The sequence below is a fragment of the Calypte anna genome, chromosome 2, assembly GCF_003957555.1.
Source record: "Calypte anna isolate BGI_N300 chromosome 2, bCalAnn1_v1.p, whole genome shotgun sequence".
Taxonomy (NCBI): Eukaryota; Metazoa; Chordata; class Aves; order Apodiformes; family Trochilidae; genus Calypte; species Calypte anna.
In genome coordinates this window covers 89,703,398-89,725,825 of record NC_044245.1, presented here as the reverse complement: position 1 = coordinate 89,725,825, position 22,428 = coordinate 89,703,398, and the positions used below count along the sequence as shown (strand labels likewise).

At 40.7% G+C, this 22,428-nt stretch overlaps 1 protein-coding gene across 1 annotated transcript in view; it reads right to left on the bottom strand.

Annotated features, from left to right (window-relative positions):
- The window catches only part of TMEFF1 (transmembrane protein with EGF like and two follistatin like domains 1), a 121,005-nt gene that overhangs the window by 82,248 nt on the left and 16,329 nt on the right, over positions 1 to 22,428 (bottom strand). The gene's annotated exons all lie outside the window — the stretch shown is intronic.

Below are 22,428 nucleotides of genomic sequence, written 5' to 3'. Positions count from 1 at the left end.
GATCATGGAGAAGCACTCAAGAGGTCCTGAAGTATGCTAAAGCCCTTGTACTGACATGAGAGCCAGTGAAAAACAGTTGTTCCCTGCAAAGGTGGAAATACTTCATGCTGGAAAATGAACTTGTTATCTCACACAGGAGATGTGACAGACATCCCACGTTTTCAAAAGCACCTGCTACACAAAATGTCCTGTCTCTCCTCTCAGAAGTCCAACCACCTGCTGCCCTCAACTGACAATATTTCAAACCTGCAGCCTAGAAATTGTCCCCACAGCACACAAAGTGAGTCATATCTACATGTGGCACTATTTATGAGTTTATAATGGATGCTTATGAAACTTTTCTCATATTAAACCCATTGTTCTAAAAAGACAAGACACGTCAAAGATAGGTGGTGAAGGGCACTGGAAGTAAAATGCTCTTTTGCAAGTTCAAAACCCTAGAAATCATGGCCGGTATCCAATTAATTTTTATTAGGTAAGACAGTCTTAAAAATCAGCCTTTCATAGAGGCACAATAGAAGGATCTGCAAAACCAAACATTTAGTTTTGAGAACTTGAAGCCCCACCACATGTTCCCTGGAGGCACCACTTCAGACTAGCTCAGGGATGGCCCCACGTAACAAATGCCCACTGGCACCTGGAGCAAAACCCTTAAGTGCACATTTCAGTTCAGTTTTCTCTGAAGTAAATCCAGTGCATGTTCACCAAAACCACCCTACAATGTAAACCAAAGCCCAGCAAGTGGATATACCCTGAGGATTCACTTTAGACCAGGAAACCATTTCTGAACTCAGATGTCAACTTTCAGAGTGACATCCTTGGCTTAGCACCATTCTTTCCCCAAGGGCTGAATGAAACCTTACTGTCTTTAAAGTGCTACCTAAGCTGCCTGTCCTCTCTGATGGAAGACGGAAACTTTCTTCAGAATGGTGGTGAAGCTTTCCTCAGAATGGCTAACAAATCATTTTCCAGCTGACACCTACGCTATCATGAAATAACCAAGCTACACAAGGAAGAAAAACTCTCTGCAGGCTCTATTGAGGAAAGTAACTTTACCTTTATCCTCCAAAGCTGGCAGCAATTTTTGTTGTATTTTAAGACTTCTTCTTTAGAATGCCCAAAATAAAACCACCACAGAAGGACACGTGGGAGAAGACCCTTCTGCTGCTCAGTGCCTCTGAAGGACAGAGAGGGTTGGGAAGTTAAACACAGGCACAGTGCCACTGATCTGCTCCCACAAAGTATGCCTTTTTATTCGTATTCTTGGCTGCTCCCAACAGCAGTAACTGATCAGGGAAACTGCACAATTCTGAAAAGCAATTCATCCTATCTGAATGGCAGGTATTCATACTGGAGAGGATCTATTTGTGCCCATTCATATCCCTCATTCTAAAGCATTTCTTCACCTCTAAGAGGCATTCTTGGTAAGATCGTTAAAAAGCAAATAATCATTGTTAAGACATTTACTTCAAAGCTCAATCAAAAACTACAGAAGCAGGTAAATTACTCGAACATCTACCTCCAGCTCATTTTGTTATTTGCATTTATTTCCAGAAGCAACTTTAAAACTGAGCTTCTAAGGGACACCCTCTCCTGAAAGAGAACCAAGTTTCTGTTAAGTTCTTGTTCAACTGCTCACCCCCAAACACATGAGGTTAGACCTAGCTTTTCCCTGGAGGATTAGGGTCACACCTGCCTGACAAAAGAATGCACTGAGGGCAATATTGATAAGCTGCTTCACCTCTCTAGAGCAGGGAGCAGGCCCACGGAGTGCTCAGAATTTGATTTCAAGCAAGAGAACACCACCAGAGAATGCTTTACAATTCGTTCTTTCATTTTTACACAAGACTTTGCAGATGAAAATTTGTTTTCAAATTGTGTTATTGTAAGTCACTGTGAGGCAAAGAGTACAAAAATCCACAATCAAGGAACAAGGCTGGAAAAATATGAACACAAACCTGACTGAAGGAGCCGAAAACTAATATTTTGGACAAGAGGGGTGGGAAGTAACTAACACAGTTTCTGTAGGAACTGCTGCCAGATCTGAGTGCAAAAAGAAGCAGAGAACGAGAGAAAAATGAAAGAAAAATGCAATTGGTTAAGCCTTGCTGAGAAAAGATAAGGACAACTAGAAAGAAGAATGATTTAATGCTAGCCGAAGTGATTACAGAGAACAAAAGGGCTCATATATATTCTGTGAAGGGGGAAGAAATGCCAGTGAGAAATTATGACTATTAATAAATAAGTAGGCAAACAATACAAAAATTACAGTAAAGTGGCTGAGTGCATGGTTGCAGTCTTAAATATCCCAAGTCATTCATAGAAAAATATTTTTCTAAGAAGTACAGCCTATTAAGAAATTAGTAGTTTCATGTAAATGCTGCTTCCAATAAATGAAAAAAAAAAGTATATAGAAAACATAAGTAAAAAGCCTGACTTAACATAATTTCATCAAGGAATTCTTTTTGAATTATTGGCTTTTTTTAACTCTGCAAAACTGGAAAGCATCCATGTAGTGATAATATTTGTTTTATTTTAACCCTTTTTCATGGCATTAAACTACAGATAAAAAATACATATAAATCAAGACAAACAGTAGCTCATCAATTAGTAATAATGAATGTCATCTCATCTCAGACAAACTTCATTATCACTGCAGAATACAATCAACTTTCAGCACAGTCTTGTGGAACGTATCATTCAAGTCCTTTAAATTAGGTCTTTCAATACAGATCAAATCTAAACCAAAGAAGTAAATCTGCATTTGGTAAAGCCTGGACAAGATAATGTAACATCAGAAAGGTAAACCACTAACTCTTGTGAAGATCCAGCTCCCCCAGCAATCTCAGACAATGCCCTGATCAGACCTGCTAGCATGATGCCCCATCTGACAGCCATGATTTGACAGGGATTGTTTTGCCTGCTACTTGATAGCCAGACACTACAGAAGACTGAAACATAAAGGAGATTTCTCAATCCCTGTGCTATTTGTGTACAGCCACAGCCAACTCCTTGGCTCTGCCAGCTGTGCCAAGGCAAAGGCATCCATCCACCCACTGTCCACCCTGCAGCAGCTCTCTCAAGCCTTCTCTTCTGCAAGTCACACGCTGTGGGAGTTGCAGATAGAAATACAGAAAATGTATACAGCTTGATGCATCCTTACATGACATCTCTTGCACTGCAAAAAAATAGAAGTAGTTACCAGCAAAACATTGAAATTGTAGGTGACTACTGCAGACCCTTAGCAAAGAGGGATTCATAGGAAAGCTTCAGAAAAATCAGGAGTTTTCTCTCGTATTTTCACTCATTCAGAAAGACCATATATATTAGAAATTACTTGAATCATAGAATCATGGAATGGTTTGGGTTGGAAGGGACCTTTAAAACCATCTCATTCCAACCCCCCTGCCATGGGTAAGGACACTTTCTGCTAGACCAGGTTGCTCAAAGCCCCACCAACACGGCCTTCAACACTTTCAGGGAGGGTGCATCCATAACTCCTCTGGTCAACCTACTCCAGTGTCTCGCCACCCTCACAGTGAAGAATTTCTCCCTAATATTTAATCTAAATCTACACTCCTTCAGCCTAAAACCATTCCCCTTCATCCTATGACTACATGCCCTTATAAGAAGTCCCTCCCCAGCTTTCCTGTAGGTCACTTCGGGTACAGGAAGGCCACTACGAGGTCTCCACAAAGGTTCATGATCTCCAGGCTGGACAACCCCAACTCTCTGATCCTGTCTTTGTAGAAGAGATGTTTCAGCCCTCTGACTGTCTTCATAGCTCTCCTCTGTAAGGTGTTAAGAGACTGAATTCTGCCCACAAATGGAAAGAGAATGTGACCAAAAACCATGAAAACCCAGAAGAATGTAAGAATATTAAGTCATTTAAGCTCAATATAATGATCACCCATAACAGGACTTTGACACATAAATGCAAACAGAACCAACTATAAAACATACAAAACAATTAGCATATGGGAAGTCATTTATCACTGAAATAAAAGGGTCCAACTCAGGAAACACCACCCAGATGTGGCAGTGGTGCCCTGGGCCAGACACTCAGTGCAGGCAGTGGGGAAATAAGCTTCATCCTACATCCTTCAGAATACACTGAAGCCAAAATAACCCCTGACACCTGCACGTCTGAACTGCCATGATGAATTATTAAAACTTTCTTATTGAGTATCTCCTAGAGATCTCAAAATGCAGAGGAAAAGAGACTCCCCTCCCCAAAGCTCCCAGCACACCCTGACCACAAGGAGCTGCCACACAGCTGAAGGTAAGTGATGGACAAGGTGACCAGGGCAAGACCATGAGGTGCCTCAAGTCAGGGCAGAGTAGGAAACATAGCAAAAAATAAGCCCTTCTTCCTTTGTGCAGAAAAGCACCAAGGCTTTTATGAATGGATATAATCAATAATAACTAAGTTGAGGTATTGCAGCACTGGTCAAGGAGAGAGCGTGGGGTGAGAAGGAGAAAGAAGAGTGCAAGCGACAGCAGTGTTTGAGCAGAAGATGAGAGTAGGATAAAATGAAAGGGAAGCCACTCAGCTAGTGTGTAAGTGATGGGAGGCCTGAAAACAAAAGAACAAGAAATTTAAACTAGAGGCAATCAAAGGTGTCAGCACAGGGATTCAGGGAGGGAGGTAGTCAGGTCACTGGGACAGGCAAGGAAGAGGATTTTCATGATGAGTGCCTTACATGGGGCTTGAAGTAGGAGGTGGAGGTGTCAGCAGGAGGCAACACACAGTTCATATTTTTTCTGCTGCAGTAGGGACTGAAGGCCAGCCCAGGTTAATGTTTTTCTCAGGAGTAATTATCAGGATTTAAACAGACCCTAAATGCATAGGTGTGGCAGTAAGGATGCAGTTGCAGATATAACAGGATCTGAAGAGAGAAAGGGAACTTTGTTATGCTTTCTAAAATTAGTTTTGGAGTCAGTGTTTTGCTTAACAGTAATAATTTCAGGTCCACATCCACATCGAGCCTGAACAGACCTAGATATCTGGATGTGCTGGGCTGCCCACAAACTTTCCCAGGGAATGCTACAAGAAGCCCATTCACAACCCTCTATGGCTCAGCCATACACGTGTGCTTCCTGCTGGTGTCATTGGGAGAAAGAGCATCAGCAGAAAGCACTGGAGAACACCAGAGGAAAGATACTATATGAGAAAATTCAGGTAAGAGGAAAGGGAAGGAATGAAGGAATGAAGGAAGCAGTAAATAGAGGGACAATAGGCCAAGGATATTACACGATGAGAACTAGAAGTAGAAAAAAATTGGGGGGAGAAGAATGGAGGAATTATTAAAAAACAAACAAACAAACAAACAAGTCATACTCTGAAAATTCTTTTTTTTTTTCTTTACCAAAGGCATGTGTTACAGAAAGTCCTAGCTACCATAATGAAGTAAAGTAATAGCAAATATGTAGCTTACTTCAGGTTATTTGTCCAGAACATTAGAATGTCTAGTGAGAAAAATTCACAAAGAAAGATGAAGGAAAATTAATGTATTTGAACAAAATAACAGGGGAAAGATGAAGCAGTCACCAGGGTACCAGAGCCCAACAGGACTATTTGTGGGGAGGACAAGGGGTTTGTTTGAGGACAGAAAGAACCAGTGCTGGCTTTGTAGAAAGGCATGCAGATATATGACTCAAGCATGCAGAAGACAAGCTGTGACAGAATAAAGGGGAAATAGCAAGAAATTATTTTCAGCAATGGGTCCTTGGGTGGTCCTGAGACTTCTTCTATGGAGGCACGTGGCTGACAGCTATGCCAGACACAAGCCAGTGTTGGATGTTTAGAACACACAGTGCTGAGAGAGGAAAATGGTAGCCCAAGGTTAAAGACCGGGCAGAAATAAGACAAGCAAATTAATGGAGCTGGGAGGGAGCTGGGAGTGAGATGTCAGGGATTTTGATGTTCGGGAGGTCACAGAAAGGTCAGGTGGGGCCGGGTGGGCAGGAAGGGGATGAAGGGTTTGGAAAGAATGGTGGTAGTGGCCAGAAAGAGAGAACTGGGTTGGTGGGAGGTCACTGAGTGACTGCATCCCCATCCCAGAGGGTGGAAGGGGTGGGTATAAATGTGTCATTTGCTCAGTATTTCATGACACCATGTCAAAAGGGCAGGATCCTTAATAGCAGAAGCCTGAAAATGTGTGACAGACTGAAGCTTTACATGATTTCCTTTTACGACCTTAATTTTTTTCAAAGACTTAATAGAAAGCTGCATTTTTAAAAAAGAAGCCCTAACAATTAACCAAATTTACAATTGGGAAAATAGATACTGTCCACCTTACCAAATAAAAGTATCACAGCACTTTGAATGCTCTTCAAGTATTGGTGTCAACGAGAGTAACTTGATTTTAAACTATCATTATTCAAAACATTTATTGTTGTGCTCTTTCTGGTTTCACTGCATTTCTAATGCATTCAATAAAAACCATATCACTTCTCCTAAAATTTAGTGTCTGTGCAGCCAGCACCCCTTTACTACAAAGGAGATGGACTGGTAAAACCAGCATAGTAAGACTGGGGTTCTGCACAAAACCTCCTGCCTACTACTGGGTGACAGGGGTACAAGGTGGTCCTGTGGCTGATGGTCAGTGCAGGGGGGGAGCTCACAGCATGGTCAGAAGGACACTCTAAAGCTCAGCTGGCATGTAGGAGAGATTTCAAACACTTGAAATTTGATTAAGCTGTAGTTAAGCTATCTATGCAGAGAAATGGAAACCTGTTAGAAGAGGTTCCAGGAAGATATGGAAACCACATTAAAATCTGCATTTTTCCCTCAGTTTTTTCATTTTAATACTGTTTTAAGTTTGAGCATTAGACTTCAAGGCATTGTCTTTAAATAGTGTCTGGTAAGCCCCAAGAACTTCAGATTACAAATTCACAGAATGGTTTTATAAATGCTTTTCTTGTTTAGTGAAAGTGAATCGCTTAACCAAACACCAAACTTCTCTGGCAATCCCCTCTGGCATTTTTCTCATAGTTGCTCCAAGGTTTTGAGCTACATGCATTGCCTTCCCAAGAACTAGCACGCAGACATTCAATTCTACAAATAATGACTAAGTAAAAATATAGTAACACGTTAACATCATAAGCCTCCCTGACACACCTTGCCCTGGACCAAGGGAAGATACTGATCAGATGCTTTGTAGCTGTATTTTGCCCTCTCATACATACGTTTCCATGAGTTGGACTCATCTTTCCTAGCATCAGGGCAATCAGTTTCCCTGCCCTGGAAAAACTACAGCATCTACAGAGACTCAGCACTGGAAGCATTTGCCATTTCTTTTCAAATCCAAACACGGGAAGAGCTGTTCCTCCTATTTGAGAATTTTGTTCCCTTAAAAGTATACATCTCCCTCTCATGATGTTATTAGTGTTATCAAGCCTATTTATAGATAAGGAGAATGAATAGCAGATGGCCTGCACAGAGTAGGATTTTCAGGCATGCTGTAACACATAATGTCTCCAACTTGGCTAATGATCACCAGCAACAGCGACCTGCCACCTGGAACATGTGTCTTTGAACTGTCTACATTAGTAATTGCAGCAGCAGCACTGACTAAGAACTATTGATTAGCAATCTCGGTGGATGACTCTACTTTTGATCAATCCAGAGGGAACCCCATGGCAAGGCAGTGGTGTTGCTGGGAATGGAACCAACCCTGGTAGGCTTTCCCCTCCTCACAGGTGACTCTTCCCATCTTCCCAAGTGACTAAGCAGCTTCCTACCATCAAAATTCCTCAAAACACTCTGCTTAGCTTCAAACACCTGTACTAGAAGTAAGAGTAGCTGTTAGTTTTAAAGGAAAAAAACCTCCTGCCTCACATAACCAAATCATTTTTATTTTAAAGCCAAGGTTAAATAGTTACGATGAAGGAGAGAACAAAACCTTTTAAACAATAGTGTTCCATTTTTAAAATAAAAATTAAAATGCTAATTTTGAATACAGTGTCTTTACTGCTATTCCACTTACACACAAAACCCCTAAATTATAACTTGTATACAGGGAAGGCATTTATAATCAACTTATTTTCCAGAAAGGTTTATGCTTTTGAACTATCTAAATACTCACTTAAGACTAATTTCTCTGTAATGTTTGGTAAACATGAGGTAAACTGAGGTAAAATGATACAGAAGGCTGGAGAGAGTGGGGCTGGAACAGGGGTCATAGTCACATTTTTTGTGCATGAAGCATGTTTTGTGGAACAGAGGGAAGAGCTGATTTAGTTCATAATTTCAGCTGGCTTTTGTTTTGTTTTGTTTTGGTTTGGTTTTTTAAGAGAATCATAATTACCACTTAGAGTAAGAGCTGTATCATGGAGAACACTCATTTCACAGCCTTGTTCCATTCAGAGACACTTTCTGGCATCACAAGTCTCAGATTGCTCTAAAAAGACCCCAAGGAGTTAATTTATTTACCGTCAAAGCTAAAAGGATAAAGCTACAGAAGCAAAAACCAGTCTTGGCTTAAAGGGACAACACTCTGGTTCTCTAAATTTGCAAGACAAGAGGCACAAAGAACCTTATCAGACTACATTCAACTCAGACCTGGCCCAGAAAAGGCAAACTAGGGAAAAACGACTTATGCAGGTAAGTAGTAGTAGTAATAATAATAATAATAATTATTATTATTATTATTATTAATCAATCAGTTAATTTAAAAGTCCTAATATAATTGACTGTTGGCAGTAAAAAAATTCTTCTCACCAGTGGGCTTAAGCAGTTCCTCTCCTCTCCCACTCCAAGTGTAAGAGTCCATGTGATATTCCAGGCCTGGAGATTTTTAGTATTACCAAAACATACCAGGACAGGACCTGATTGTAAAATCTATTTCCCTAATACCAGACATGCTCCAGTTTCCAGAAATAAAGAGTACATGTTTCCTGGTACTATGATACTAGTGAGGAAAGTGGGTTTCATCAAGAAAGATGACAGCAAAGAAAAATAGCAGCATTATCCATTATTGCCTATCTCAAGCTTATGAAATCATTGAGGCAGGCTCTCCATATTACAGCCAATCTAATGAAATGTTGCTTCTAGCCCTAAATTAAAGTCCCCTACTTTTGTTTTTTGATTTCCAAAGTTTCTCTTGGCCATTACTGACTGTCTTGTCTGATCACCTACTTCTAAAAGTTGAGATTTTGGAAACCTCATTACTGCAAACCTTGTACAGCATCACCATACTATATCTTCCTTTTTAAGCAACAGAAGTAACAAAGGAGGGGCCAGCATAGGAGGAGGAGGAGAAAGTGCCTGTGCCGTGCTTGTAGCAAAGGGACTTAGTGAGGCTATTTTTAGCTAATTTTGTTTGGTTTTGTGTTTGTAGGGGCCACATAATGAATTTTCCAGCCTTTACTGAGGGCTGGTTTTTGGAAGTCTTGACAAGGTGGTAGTTGCTGAGTAGCCAGAAATGCAGTCTTATTCAAATATAAATGTGAAAGTTGAGATGTAATATCTAAATAGTGTCTAGCTACTAAGTCTCCAGGTCATGAAGATATTCAAGTAGGTTACTGACATTCGTTGGAAGGAGCTGAAAAAACATTTCTCATCCAATTTCTCAACATACACCCTAACAATTCTAGTTAGGCTGATGTTGATCCTGTTTAACATCAGCTGATGGGCAATGAAATGAGTGTGCTACCATCTCTGTTTCTTAATTTTATTTATTATTTTGAATCAACAGTTTCATGACAGATAGCAAACTTGATACTGTTCTCTGGTGAGATTACTGTTTCCTTGTGAAGGGTAACTATGTTGGTAAACAGACTTTTGCAAAGCACTTCATTAATAATTTTTAAGTATATACAGATATTCATGACACTTCCTGACTTATAAACCAACAATAATTGTAAATCAGGAATTGTAATTTCTGTGAGGGCATTTTCAATGAGAAGCTTAGATACCTATTCTCAGCCTGACACCTTTCAGCACATTTATCAGTGGTCTGAGAGAAAATACAGTGCTTATACAAATAAAGTTCACAGGCCATATAAGAGATGGAAGGGTGAATGATGATGCAGACACACTGACCTAGGAGTGATCTGTTTTGCCTGGTAGCATAGGCTTGCTTGAACTCCCAAAGGGCTTTTAATACCACAATACCAAGTCCTGACAATGGCAAGAAAAAGAAAAAAAAAAACATTGTTTGTATCTATAGAATGAGGAGCTCTGTCATGGTAAAACTGCCTCAGAAAAAGATTTAGAGGTCACCAAAATGAGTTTGAAACCTGTAGCTAGCAGGAACTGACACTCCTCTTTGCACATCCCCCCTTCCCAGTGTTAAAAGTCTACTAAGAGATCTGGGATGAGTAATAACACCAAAATCAGAGAAGTAAAAACCATAATCAAGTGATTATTGAGCTGTTTGGCTACACACTCTCTCCTAGACTTAACAGGATGAAGATGAAGACATGTGACCTGCCAGGCTGCCCTCCTGGGCAGTACTGGCCACAGCCATGGCCCTGTCAGCCACTGCTTCATCCTCAGAGCTGCCTGGAAAATCATCCTGCCACCTTCAACAAGCACCTCCTAGGGGAGGAGCCCATCTTTCACCTTTAAATATTGGTGACAGAGTCCTCAAAATGTCCCATTTTCAAGCTTACTCCAGCAATAGGGACTCATGCAACTCCACAGTTCCCTATCTGAAACTTACCAACAGGTATAGTTTAAAATTCCCCCCAGTTACTGCTGAAAGGGAAAAATGCCATTCTCCTCTTTACTGTTTCTTGATATGCATGTATCATTTGGTTTTTTTTTAATTCAGATGAAAATATTTATTTAATGCTTCCCTGAGCTAAGTACTTTTCTGCACAAATATTGGCAATTTTCTAGTCCTTCTGTATAGTAATAAAAAATTATGTTTATAAAAGGGGTTTTTTTTTCATCCTATTGTGCCTTGAAAACATTCTGTGTTGTTCTTACCTCTGCTGGGAATTGATGTCTTCTAATCTGTCTCCTCTGGCTTCCCTTTTCAACACACTACTCTTCCTAACAACGAATTTGATCAATATCCTCATTTTTTGTTTCATAGCCAGATGCATGCACATACACATCAGCCTATGTGACCTCTAGAGGTAACTTGTAACATAAATATTCCATGACTCCATGATTCTATACACATACATGTAAATTAAAAAGCAGAAACAGACCAGTTAATGTCTGTGTGGAAACTTTAATTTACCTGTTAAGTTTGCTTCTCTCTCCTCTGCAGCAGACTATGGATGAGTAAGTATACTCAAGCATTTAGTAAAGTGTATTTGGAATTTAAACATTAAAAAATATGAACGCTTGATGAAAAGTTTTTTCTCATAGCTTAATTAGCATTATCAGCTTTCCAAAACTGGCTCTTTTAAAAGCCCAAGTACAGAATCATAGATTAGATTCATTGATGCTAGAAAGGACCTCTGAGATCACCAAGTCCAGCCTATGACCTAACACCACCACATTTGCTACACCAAGGCACTAAGTGCCACATCCAGCCATTCCTTAAACACCTCCAGGGATGGTGATTCCATCACTTCCCTGGGCAGTCCTTTCCAATGCCTGATCACCCTCTCCATGAGGAAGAGCTTCCTGATACCCAACCTAAACCTCCCCTGGTGAAGCTTCAGGCCCTGCCCTCTCCTCCTGTCACGAGTTGCCTGGGAGAAAAGCCCGACCCCACCTGAGTGCTACCTCCCTCCAGGTAGTTGTAGAGAGTGTTTAAGTGTCCTCTTCTCCAGTCTAAACAACTCCAGCTTTCTCAGCCTCTCCTCATAAGACTTTCCCTCTAATCCCTTCACCAACCTTGTTCCTCTCCTCTGGACCCACTCCAGCACCTCAGTATCTTTCTTGGAGCAAGCAGCCCACATATACATACACACTATCCTCAGACACATTTGTCTGAGGTTTATGTTTTCATTATATTAGCAATTTGCAAAGAAAAGTGATTCTTTTTATCTAGCCAGCAACTGCTGTTGTAACGAGCTCATTTTTTTTCTGCAGTGAGCAGCTTTTCCCTGCCACAGCCACCTGTAAGTAGGGAAACTGCCCTTGGTTTCCAAAGAGAAGAGGAATCACAGCTCCTCAGGCATGTCAATGACATTTCCCAGGCACATGCATGGCCATACAGCTCCCCAAATCACCTGCATCTTCATTCTGCCACAATGGGATTTGCCAAAGCAGAGGATACCAGCAGCATCCCCTTTCCAGCCCACTCCCTGGTGCCCTGGTTCCCTGCTGTGGTGCCTCAGCTCCTCAGCCAGAGCCAGCCCGCCCACCCCAGCTCTGCTCCCCAAAAGGTGCTGCTGGGCCCCCAAATCCGAGCAGCACAGCATTACTTGGAGGTTTGCAAAGGCTTTCTTTAGACAGGCAACTAAATGCTACTAGGTATGGGGTGCTTTGTAGTGTTTACAGATGCCAAGGACAAAGCTCCTGCTTCTGGAACCCTGGCTGGTTGTGTTGTAAGAAAGCTTCAAGTATACACTAAACACAGCTGTTTAGAGAGGGTCTGCCACCACCCCCAGAGCTGTGTGGTGCTCTGTGACAGTGACATGGGACAACACCTGCTACACATCCATAGGAATTGAAGACCACCTACATCTTGGTCCTCAGTGATTTCTGAACAGGCTACATCATCTCTGGCATCAAGGACTGGTGGTCTCTCTCAGCTTGAAGCCTGGGAGCTAAGCCAATAATTTTTGTACAGGAACACCTCAGCAGAAAGATGGCTCCTGATGGTAGAGAGCACTTTAATTTCAGAAACAAGGTTTGGCTGCTGGAAGCAGAAGCTTGAATTCAATGCTGCAATGTGGAGCAGATTTCACACAGAAGAGGACTTACCACTGTGGCAAAGTAGCTGAGGATTTGGTGGGTGCTCTGCCTTCTCAAGTGTTTAAAAATCAAGCTGGTGATGTCTTCCTAAAATCCATGTTTTAAGTTAGGTGGAAATTATGGATTTTATATGAGAATTACTGAATGAATGACTACACCAGACACATGCAGAGGTTAGGCTACACACTCAAATTAAATTTCATATGATTTTCCCTCCCATTTTACATTTTGTGATGATCTTCAAAAATTAATTTCTCTCTACTTAAAAAGGTAGCATACACCCATGTGCTTCGAATGAGTTGAACTAAGGCTTATGCTTGTAAACAAGCCTTAATCTGAATTACATTATATAAAAGATGTTCACTGTTCAATTGCTATTATTTGCAGGAGATTTTGCAACCCTGCAATAATGCCATGTTTCAATTCCACTGTACATTTTCAGTGAAATAGACAGTATTTTAAAAGTGACAGTATTTAAAAGACAATATGCAAAACCCCAGCTTTAAAATATTATCATCAGTAAGAGACTAAGGCAAAAGAAATACATAAAAATTGTCAAATTGCCTTTGAATTTGTCTTTAAAGAGATAAACTAACAAAAGAATACTAAGCAGATTTTCACAGACAGAAAAACACTTTTTCCCACAAACAATTAGTTTTACAAGGTCAATTGAAAACCAAGTGCCCTATAAAAATGCTTTGTATGCTTTTTGCTATATTTTCATCTTTGTACTCATACAGGATGAAGTAGTATATAATTCAGTGAGTATCCCTCCACAGATTCTGTTGACAACTGAATTAATCTAATACATATCAGACACAATGACTCATGAGAGTAGAGTAGAGGGGAAGAATCACCTCTCTATATACACACACACACATATATACACAGAAAAATATGTTGGAAGTACCTGCACACACTTCACTTACTACAGAGGAGCATAAGGGCAGTAAAAATGACTCAACCTCATGCTGCAGCCTGAGCAGCAGGACTAAAAATGGCATCCAGAACAGCTGAAGGCAACACAGGATAGAAGTGACAGGACGAATCACAACTTTGCCTTTTCACTCATCCTGGGCTAAAGAACTTTCTCAAAGAAAAACACAATGTGTGTGTCTTTCCATTATTGTCCCCAGCACTGGGAAACCACAACTTGCTTGAAATTCTTGTGCTCTCCTGATTGCTGGGTTACTTTTAGTTTAACTAAGCAGACAAAAAATGGTTCTGGTGTAGTCCATCAACAGCAAAAGGTCTTTGTCCCACTACAAGAAATACCACCTTTGTGCAAGATGAGAGGAAAAGAAGAGTAACAGTGAGTATATAGCACAGAGAGTTCTTGGAAGATTTAAGTTTTTATGAAGGAAAAATGGCTCTCAGCTGAACACAGAGCATGCCTGAACACACCAACACTAGGAAATGCATTGTCCCCTGTATATACAGGGACAATATTTGTGGTTGTTTATCTTGGAGAAGACTGGGGAGACCTCACTGCAGCCTTCCAGTATCTGAAAGGGGCTTGTAATAAAGGTAAGGACAACATTTTAGCACAACCTGGTGCAATAAAACAAGGGGTAATGGTTCTATACTTGAAAGAGGGTAGATTTAGACTAGATATAAGGAAGACATTTCTTACAATGAGGGTGGTGAAACAGAGGACCACGTTGCTCAGAGCGGTGATAGAAGCTCCATCCCTGGAAACATTCAAGATAAGGCTGGACAGGGCTCTGAGCAACCTTATCTGATTGAAGACATCCCTGTGTACTGCAAGAAGGGTTGGACTAGATGACCTCTAAATGTTCCTTACAACCCTAACCATTCTATGATTCCATGGTCCTCAGACCCAGTGACAGGATACTCCACTATCCCTAAGGAGAGTTCCACCTCCTGATGAAACAAGCTGTGTTCAGTCTCAGACAGCTTTACAGTGTCTGAGTCTTGACAAACTTGGCTCTCCAACATTTTTCCTGTTGTCTGCATTTTCCTGCTCCACAGCTTTTGCTTCATTAACAAACTCATTAAAGTACAGCAATATAATCTGCATCCAATTTTCCCCAGGGGATGGAGAAAGAAAAGGGAAGGATCCTACATGACAAACACTATATTTCTGTTTAATGTGCAGTAGGCAGGTACTCAAATACCACAGCTGTGGGCTTGTTACAGGAACATTATTAGTGGAACAGAATGAGGTGAAAGGGCACCTTTATCTCTTCTGTCCCTAAGCCTGTTATGAAATAATGAAATATCACAAGGCTAAGGAGGACAGAGGAGAGGAGAGGAGAGGAGAGGAGAGGAGAGGAGAGGAGAGGAGAGGAGAGGAGAGGAGAGGAGAGGAGAGGAGAGGAGAGGAGAGGAGAGGAGAGGAGAGGAGAGGAGAGGAGAGGAGAGGAGAGGAGAGGAGAGGAGAGGAGAGGAGAGGAGAGGAGAGGAGAGGAGAGGAGAGGAGAGGAGAGGAGTAAAGGAGGCTGTCTGTAAAAAGAGTATCAGAGTGGGAAAGAATGACAAAACCCAAGAGAAATCAAGAAAGCAATGGACTGCAAAGGAAGTTTCTGAACTCTCAGTTGTGTCCACTGTGAAAAGTTGGAGATGCTGGTGTGTTTCTCATGCACAGAGATGCTGTCACCGGATGGAATACTGAATTCAGCAATCAACTGTTTCCCAAGGGCTGCATGGCCATTTCTCAGAAAGATATTACCAGAAATGTTCTTGCTCAAGAACATACGCTGTTTCTACTGGAGTAACTCTGCTGGCAGACTTTTTCTACTGAGGTAACTCTGCTAGCACAAGTACAGTATAGATACTTCAGTATATTTCTACAGGAGCACATTACTTGGAGAATATGCCTTTATAGGCACAAGGCCATGTGTTTCATCCAACTTTACAAAAATTATATACATATGTAACACACATGTGCTGTGTCCAGCACTAATCTGCTGTGGTATCCATCTGTCAGACAGCTGAGTCAAACATAAACACTGTCCAAATGCCAGACATTTTAAATCATACTGTCCCAGGGACAACCTTAACATAAAAATCACTGTATATACAAGATAAGGACACCAACTGAGCATTCGCTTTGTTTTTGTCCTTCTTGTAGTGTGGAGTACAAATTATGGGAGCAGGGTATGATCCAGATGGCCTCATTCTATAAAAAGAAAAAGAGACACTTGTTACAACTTTCTCTCCCTTTCAGCTTCCAGGATGGACCAGTAAAGGTTCTCCAGAACTACCAGGTCCTTTTTTAGGAAGGAAGGTGCATTCAGGGGAGGAATATTCAGCTAAAACATTTTCTGATGCATCAGTCACTGGCTTGAGCTGCTTCAAGGACAGCACACCAGGACACTGTGTATCCCTTGGGGCTGAAGGCAAAATTATAATTGCTCCTTCTGTATCTGATATACGTTCTTCAAATACAGCTACAAAACTCAGCTTTCATAAAAGGGTCTTGGTTCCCTACAGAAACATTCCTTTTCATCATTATTCCTCCAACCAGTTTTTCTCCAAAACATGGGTTCTCTTAAGCCTGTAATATGAAACAAGGTGCCTGAGTTTTTACTGTAACTAAATCATAATGATACCAAAGGCATTTAATTATGAGCCCCTTACTTTAAGACCTGAAGAGAAATCAAAGAAAATTTCTGAAAAATCCTGTAGCACACAGAAAACTAGACTGGCTTCTGATGCACCTGCCACAAAAAACAACTCACATATTTGAACTTTGTATTGGGGATCTGCTCGAAAGAGTCCAGCACAGAGCTACAAAGATGATGAAGGGAGTGGAACATCTCCCTGGTGAGGAAAGGCTGAGGGAGCTGAATCTCTTCAGCTTGGAGAAGGGGAGACTGAGAGGCCACCTCATGGATATCTGCAAATACATAAAGGGCGAGTGTCGGGAGGATGGAGCCAGGCTCCTCTCAGTGATGTCCAGGGATAGGACAGGAGGTTATGGGCTCAAGCTGGAGGACAGGAGGTTTTGTGTAACCATAAGGAAAAGCTTTTTCACTGTGATGGTGACAGAGCACTGAACAGGCTGCCCAGGGAGGTTGTGGAGTCTCCTTCCCTGGGGACTTTCAAAAAAACCCTCCTGGATGTGTTGACCCACATGAGGTGACCCTGCTCTGCCAGGGGGGTTGGGCTTGATGAGCTCTCAAGGTCCCTTCCAACCCCTACATTCTGTGATTCTGTGGAACAAAACATCTAAATCAGGATGCTAAATTTCACCACAGAGCCTCTTGTATTTGCCAAGATAAAAGTTAATGAAGATCCGTGTGTCTACATTAAGGTCTGACAGTGTAATAACAGCATTTAAATTGGGTAATAACTACATAAAATAAGAGAGGAATAAGACTTATGTTTCTAAGTCACATACATAAGATCACAACATTGTGCATTTCTCTATAGAGACTATGGGATAAAAACATAACATTGAGTGATTACACACTTAAAAACACATTATATAAATAAATATAATATTATTCAGAAGGAAAAAAGTGCAGTTTCTTTGTCACCAATCTAATTTTCTTCATCAATACTTTGGAACACACAAGCAAAAAATGTAGAAGTTAATTATACGTTTTTTAATAGAATGGCCTCTTGATGAGCTTATAATCTGCTGTCATATCTCTCATTCATTTTAATAATGAACTCTAGGAGCAAAAATCAGAGTATGCTCACAAAGTTCTGGCAACGAAGTTTAATTCTTTTCAACTAAAAAAGCACAACTACATGTTCCAAAGAAAAATGTCAATTTAAAATTATTAATCAATTGTTTTGATTAATTTGTTATGAATTATGAGGATTAAAAAGTGTGTATGTTCCATATTTCTGATTGCAAACCAGAAAAATGCCTAGCCAGTTTTAATTTAAATAACTCATTCAGTCACTGAAGAATAGGTCCAGCATCATATCTGTTTTAATTTAATTTTGGGTTTAAACATACATTTTTACTGAAATTAATTAGGAGGAGATTTTCAAAGGTACCAATAAACACTAAGCAAGTAATTTCAGCTTTGAAAATCTCATGAATGATAAATACATGTAATTTGCTCTTGTATGAAGATATCACAGCAAATTAAAAACTGTGTGTCTTTCAGGGTGGGATTTTTGTTTTAAGCATTCTTGATCTAACATTCAAATCTGCTAAGTCTGAAACAGTACTAAATCCTTCTAAAAGTATCTTCATTTTCAATATTTAAAGCAGTTGAGCCCTCCCGCTCTGATCTAACAGAACAGTTAAGAAGATAAGTATATGACTTTGGAATTAAGCACATGCATGTTTTCAGGATTAGGGGTTTAATCTGTCATTTTTGTCCATGATCTGTTAAAAAGCAAATGTGTATATATATATATATATATTTCTAACTGGAATCCACAATAACTGATAAAAGGTTTATAGATAAAAATGTACTAGTGGGGGGAAGGTTTGTTTTTCTGGCTTTTTGCTATAGAAAAATAGAAAAAATAAATTGACATTTTTTGATGAACTGACTTCCATCCTCCTGCTTCCTGATGTAGGAAATTTTTTCAGGAATTTTTCAGGAATCTTCAACACATTTCTCTTTCCTAATAATTTACTTTTTCTCTCACTTAGCTAGTCCCTCAACTAGATGCAATACCATCCCTTACTCTCTTCTCCCTCTTTCAGTACCCTTTTACCAACACTTTGGCTGCTGTCCATGACCTGTCCTGCCATGCCCTCACCACTGTGCTGTCCACACTGCATCCTCCATCTTCTCCCACCATGATCCAGTTTTGTTCTCCAATGGCTAGGAAAGGTTCCTTTCTCACCTCATGGTCTCATGCTTTAAGCCCAGAAAGATTTCTATTCTTTCTTTCCAAGCTGACAGCTCAAAATCCCCTTTTCACTATTCCTTCTGCTCCTTTATTTGTTTGTTCCTGTTCCCTTAACTTCTGCCTTCAGCTCAAGCAATTTTTAATCTTCATTCAGTCCTGACTGAACACCTTTCCCTTCTTGCTTGTGTGAGCCTGTCTCAGCCACTTGACCCAGACTTAATAATGAACCCATCCTCCTGATCTTTTCATCTTCAAATTCCTCTTCTCTGAGTAATAACTTTCCTCACCCCACAGAGCTCTCTCTGCCATCCTGCCACACCTTTTCTGACATACAGCCAACTCTCTAACTCCCCTTATACACTGACCTTCAGCAGACTCTTCCTATAGAGACAGGCACAGCTTTTCCATCTCCTCAGGAAACTCTCTGCTTTTGATACTTCCCTGCTGTCCTGTCCACTCTTGACCACACGCAGTGAACTGAGTACAACTGAGTAGCAATGTGGCTGCAGTACTACAAAGTTTAGCATGGAATGAAAAATGTACCCAGAAGCAAGCAGAATGAATAGCCTGACATCCTTACAGTCAACATCCTTTTCCTGAACAAAGGTATCACTCATCTGATTTTCAAGTCCTTGCCCTCATCAGCCTAAATCTATCTCCTTTAGAAAAGTCATTCACCTGCTGTATTTTTCACATGTATTTTTCACACCTTCAGGGGGCTCTGACTATCCCTTGCCTTCAGTTCATCTTTCTGGCAGAGCACCGGTTGGCTGAGAAGAGGCTTTATGAATAGAAAACACATAAAGGGAGCACACACAAGTGTAAATGTAGATAGGCAAGAAAGGAGAATAAAAGCATTGACTGGGCACTCTGGCACAAAAACAGGAAGGCAAAAGCCCAGCTGGAGCTAGCAAAGGACATTGAGGTTAAACAGAAACAATTCTAGGGGAATGCTATTTGCAAGAGGAAGGTGAGGAAAAATATGAGTCTGTTGAGGGATGGGGAAAAGTAACAAGCATCAAATAAGACATGGAAGTATTCAGTGGCCTTTCTTTCAAGTCTTTGTAGACAAACCTGGTCCCAAGTCCCAGCAAATTTGGTTATGCATTGGAACAGGCTGCCCAGGGAAGTGGTGGAGTCACCAGCCCTGGAGGTTCAAAAACCATGTAGATGTGTCACTTTGGGACACGATTTAATGGGAATGGTAGTGTTGGTTTGACAGTTGGACTTGATGATCCCAGAGGTATTTTCCAACTTTTATGATTCTATGATTTTAAGTATCAACCTCCTTCTGAAAATAGAGGGCCAGCAAAAGCTAAGTAGCAATAGATCAGAGACTACCAGAGAGAGACTGGGTATTTCAGATCAATCAGGCCAGGTATGATTTCACCCAAAGACCTGACAGAGTTGACAGATGTGATTGTGAAGCTGTTGCAAATCACTCGTGAAAAATTAAGGTCATAGGGTAAGTTTCCTGATGACCATGAGGAGCAAACATTATTCCCGTCCTTAGGGAAGGTGAGGAAAAGGACCCAAAATCAGTGGCTCAGCCTTACCTCAGCCCCTGGAAAGTCTCTGGAGAACATCTGGTAATCCATCTGTAAAGACAGACAGGAGGAGACTAGCAGAAGCAGCCAGCATAGATTTTTCAAGGGAAAATCATGCTCAACCCATCTCTCCCTGGCCCTTGAAGGAAGAGCAGCAGTCTCATTTATCAGCTAAGGAAATGCAGATAGGACAGATGGATCGGCTGCAAATTGGCTGGACTGCCAGGCTCAAAAGGCACTGGCCAATGGCTTGCCATGCCACTGGTAGCCAGTAACAAGCTAGGTACACCAGGGACAAACACAGTTCAATATCATCTTCCATGGCCTGTGCTGAGACAGAAGACAAGGGCAAACACTGAGGCAACACCATGATGCAGGGAAGGGCAGGAGCAGAACTGCCACAATGTCTTCAGCTTCCTTACCTCTCTAGTGCCTGGGAAGGCTGCTTCCATAAACACAACGGGGAAAAAAAATCCATGTGCTTTATGCAATGTTTTAAATCAACTGTTCTGCTAAAGCAGACAGGTTTCACAGAGCTGTCTCAGAAACAGCCTGTTTTTCCTCACGTTTTGGGCTCATGAGCCAAGGTGGCAGATGCAGATCTTGTAAGTTCAGGTGATGAAGCAGACCCCAAGAGATGCTGAGTTTCAGCAGGTTAGAAATCATTAATGTTTCTATTACTTGTTTGATTAGGTGATTAAAATCTCTCACTAAGCACGTTTCCAGAGACACTAATTCTGAAAAGAGGATCCCTCTGATAGAAGGTTTATATTTTGTTTTGTTTGGGATTGCTTTGCTTTTGTTATTCAGGATGAACTTCATTGCTAGTTTCTTTGTTTAAATCTGTGTTGTTTTTTTTCCCTGCAGCTGTGTCTTCTTTTCTTTGCTTGTTTTTGTTCCTTATAGAAAATACAGTAAATTTAATAGCTCTGTCAGGCTTATGTATGTTGCTTTTGTTGTGCCCTCATTATCAGCAACAGCTAATGATAATGTATTCCCAGTATTTTTTTAGACAAACTTGCAACTGCTTTTAATTTGAAGTAACTGCATAGGGTCATTAAGAGCCACTTCCCATTTCACTTCACAGGTTTCAAGTTCTTCAGAGGAGTAAGAAGTTTAATTGCTCTTCGATTTCAGAAAAGACAGTGCTTAATGTCTTGCACTAGACTCCTGCCTCATGTTTCGCTGCTTCACTTCTTGTCTATTAAAACCTTTCTTGCAATTAAAACTCTTTTCTTGCAGATAAATTCTGTCATGTGGAATGGCAGAAATAAAAGTAAGTCTATTTAGTGAAGTGTAACACGAAGAACAAGGCAAATTAAATAAGAAAATGAATGATATGCGGGGCTTCTACACTGATTATGGAAAAGGGAGCAAACCTTTCCTCTCTGACAGACTTGAGGTACACTGGAAATCTGCAGGAAATTTCGCTGGCAATCCAACTGTACGAAGCCACACATTATTCCCTATTTTCAGAAAGATCATATCTTTACTCCACAAGATTTCTACCGTTATGAAGAAAGAGGAATTCATTATTTCAGTATTGCGATGAAGATCTATGCCATAAGATATATTTATGGCTGTAGTGAGTCTGTTCCAGACAGGGAGACATTCAAGTCTGACTGTGTGATGGGTATTCCCAAGGAAATACCAAGAACTCACTCAAAAGTCGCCCCAAAACGAAACCCTGTAACTTTCCCTTCCGTCTTCATGGAAGTGTTTCTGGTGTTATCTATTGATATGATTCAGTTGATTTTACTATGAAATAAACAGCATAAATACTTGTTAAATATGTGTTGTTTTCCTTTCCAGAACAAGAAATACACGTGCTTATTAAGCCTGAAGAAAAAGCTGTACATCATTTCTGCCGGCAGAGTTGTGTGGAAATCTCAGAAACGCCCCCCACGAAAATGAAGTTACTTGACTTACTTAAGAAAGTGAGTCTAGTAGTCCAAAATCTTGGCATTTTCTAACTTCTGAACAGCTTCCTGAATACATGTGAAGCTCCTTAATTTTAATGCAACTTATTAACTCCAAAGTTGCAGTAACACCCAGAGCTGGGAGCTGTATTTATAGTCAATGTTGTATAACATTTTCCATCATAAGATCCTGGTTTAAGGTGTTTCTAGCACTCAGACTCATTGTTTTCATAGAAAAATTTCAGCTGTGTAGTTTGGAAGAATTAACGTGGAGCACACAGGATGTTTTGTCCGCTTTTTCTAAGTAATAAAACTGCCTTAACGTGTTTGAGTTTTTCCATTT